Genomic DNA, 3,316 nt, shown 5'->3' with positions numbered 1-3,316 from the left:
TGCATGCTTGCCTTCATCGGTCAGGGCATAGAGTATAAAAATTGGCAAGTCATGTTGCAGCTGTACAGAACCTTAGTTAGGCCACACTTAGAATATTGCGTGCAATTCTGGTCGCCACACTACCAGAAGGACGTGGAGGCTTTGGAGAGGGTACAGAGGAGGTTTACCAGGATAAAAGCAAAATACTGCGGATGCTGGAAATCTGAAATAAAAACAAGAAATGCTGGAACCACTCAGCAGGTCTGGCAGCATCTGTGAAAAGAGAAGCAGAGTTAACGTTTCGGGTCAGTGACCCTTCTTCGGAACTGACAAATATTAGAAAAGTCACAGGTTATAAGTAGGTGAGGTGGGGGGTGGAGCAAGAGATAACAAAGGAGGTCGAGATTGGACCAGGCCACATAGCTGACCAAAAGGTCACGGAGCAAAGGCAAACAATATGTTAATGGTGTGTTGAAAGACAAAGCATTAGTACAGATTAGGTGTTAATACACTGAATATTGAACAGCAGCAAGTGCAAACCTGAAAAAAAACAGTGGGTAAGCAAACTGAACAAACTAAGATGAAATGAAATAAATGCAAAAAAAAGGTTGTAAAAAATGTAAAAAAGAATGTAAAAAAAAAAGGAAGAAAAAATAACTAAAAATGAAAGTAAAATGGGGGGCTGTCATGCTCTGAAATTATTGAACTCAATGTTCAGCCCAGCAGGCTGTAGTGTGCCTAATCGGTAGATGAAATGCTGTTCCTCGAGCTTGCGTTGATGTTCACTGGAACACTGCAGCAATCCCAGGACAGAGATGTGAGCATGAGAGCAGGGGGGTAGTGTTGAAATGGCAAGCAACCGGAAGCTCAGGGTCCTGCTTGCGGACTGAGCGGAGATGTTCCGCAAAGCGGTCACCCAGTCTGCGCTTGGTCTCCCCAATGTAGAGGAGACCACACTGTGAGCAGCGAATACAGTATACTACATTGAAAGAAGTACAAGTAAATCGCTGCTTCACCTGAAAGGAGTGTTTGGGGCCTGGGATAGTGAGGAGAGAGGAGGTAAATGGGCAGGTATTACACCTCCTGCGATTGCAGGGGAAGCTGCCATGGGACTGGGGACGAGGTGGTGGGGGTAATGGAGAGGAGTGGACCAGGGGTTGTCGCGGAGGGGAACTATCCCTTCGGAATGCTGACAGGGGAAGGGAAGGGAAGATGCGACTGGTAGTGGCATCACGCTGGAGGTGGCGGGGAAATGGCGGAGGATGATCCTTTGGATATGGAGGCTGATGGGGTGAAAAGTGAGGACAAGGGGAACCCTGTCACGGTTCTAGGAGGGAGGGAAGGGGCGAGGGTAGAGGTGCGGGGAATGGGCCGGACACGGTTAAGGGCCCTGTCAACCACAGTGGGGGGAAATCCTCGGTTGAGGAAAAAGGAGGTCATATCAGAAGCACCGTCATGGAAGGTAGCATCATCAGAGCAGATGCTCGGAGACGGAGAAACTGGGAGAATGGAATGGAGTCCTTGCAGGAGGTAGGGTGTGAAGAAGTGTAGTCGTGGTAGCTGTGGGAGTTGGTGGGCTTATAATGGATATTAGTAGACAACCTATCCCCAGAGATGGAGACAGAGAAGTCGAGGAAGGGAAGGGAAGTGTCAGAGATGGACCATGTAAAGGTGAGAGAAGGGTGGAAACTGGAAGCAAAGTTGATAAAGTTTTCCAGTTCGGGGCGGGAGCAGGAAACTGCACCGATACAGTCATCAATGTACCGGAAAAAGAGTTGGGGGAGGGGGCCTGAGTAGGACTGGAAAAAAGAATGCTCGACATATCCCACAAAAGGACAGGCATAACTAGGACCCATGCGGGGTACCCATAGCGACACCTTTTACTTGAAGGAAGTGCGTGGAGTTGAAGGAGAAGTTGTTCAATGTGAGAACAAGTTCAGCCAGGTGGAGGAGGGTGGTGGTGGATGGGGACTGGTCGGGCCTCTGTTCCAGGAAGAAGCGGAGAGCCCTCAAACCATCCTGGTGGGGGATGGAGGTGTAGAGCGATTGGACGTCCATAGTGAAGAGGAGGCAGTTGGGACCATGAAACTGGAAATTGTCAAAATGACGTAGGGCGTCAGAAGAGTCACGGATGTAGGTGGGAAGAGACTGGACCAGCGGAGAAAAGATAAGAGTCTAGATAGGAAGAAATAAGTTCAGTGGGGCAGGAGCAGGCTGACACAATGGGTCTGCCAGGACAGTCCCGTTTGTGGATTTTGGGTGGTTGGGATGTTGCCTGGTCTGGAGGGCATTAGCTATGAGGAGAGGTTGGAAAAACTCGGATTGTTTTCACTGGAACGACGGAGGTGGAGGGGCGACATGATAGGGGTTTACAAAGTTATGAGCGGCATGGATAGAGTGGATAGTCAGAAGCTTTTTCCCAGGGTGGAAGAGTCAGTTACTCGGGGACATAGGTTTAAGGTGCAAGGGGCAAAGTTTAGAGGGGATGTGCGAGGCAAGTTTTTTACACAGAGGGTGGTGAGTGCCTGGAACTTGCTGCCAGGGGAGGTGGTGGAAGCAGGTACGATAGCGACGTTTAAGAGACATCTTGACAAATATATGAATAGGAAGGGAATAGAGGGATATGGGCCCCGGAAGTGCAGAAGGTGTTAGTTTAGGCAGGCATCAAGATTGGCGCAGGCTTGGAGGGCCGAATGGCCTGTTCCTGTGCTGTACTGTTCTTTGTTCTCAGAGTGTCCCAAAGTGCTTTACAATCAATGAAGTATGTTTGGAGCACAGCCACTGCTGTAATGTAAGAAACACAGCATTCAATTTGCACTCAAAGATCCCAAACAGAATTGTGACAATGGCCGTGGTTTTTGCAATTCGGGAAGGAGCCATGTGTAGTATGAGGGCCTGGGGGAGGAAGGGTAGTGGAGATGTTCGTACTGTCAGAGGGAGAGGGTGGGTGTGTCGTGTTGAGGGGGGTCCGCAGGTCGGCGTGTACATTGTTTGGGGATGGGGGTGCTGTGTAGTGTCGGGGGGGGTGTGGGGTCCACCGGTAGGTGTGTACAGTATTTGGGGATGGGGGCATCGGGTTCCTGTTTTATCAATGGAATGTCGGGGACAGATCGACTGTGGGTCATCATTCCAGCTGAGCTTGATCTTGTGCTTACTTTGAGAGGATCTCTGGATTTTTGTGCTACTCCAAAGCCCTGTTGGACTTGCTTTCAGGGGTGCTGAGACCAATTGTGTTTTTGCTATCATTACTGGGCATAGCTCTGCATCGCTTGTGGTCTGTATGGAGAGCTGGACAGTCCTGATCAATGTTGACATGTTTTTTCATCTTACTTTGCCA

Source organism: Heterodontus francisci, unplaced genomic scaffold (genome assembly GCF_036365525.1).
Source record: "Heterodontus francisci isolate sHetFra1 unplaced genomic scaffold, sHetFra1.hap1 HAP1_SCAFFOLD_1576, whole genome shotgun sequence".
NCBI classification, from domain to species: Eukaryota; Metazoa; Chordata; class Chondrichthyes; order Heterodontiformes; family Heterodontidae; genus Heterodontus; species Heterodontus francisci.
This window is presented reverse-complemented; position numbering follows the sequence as displayed.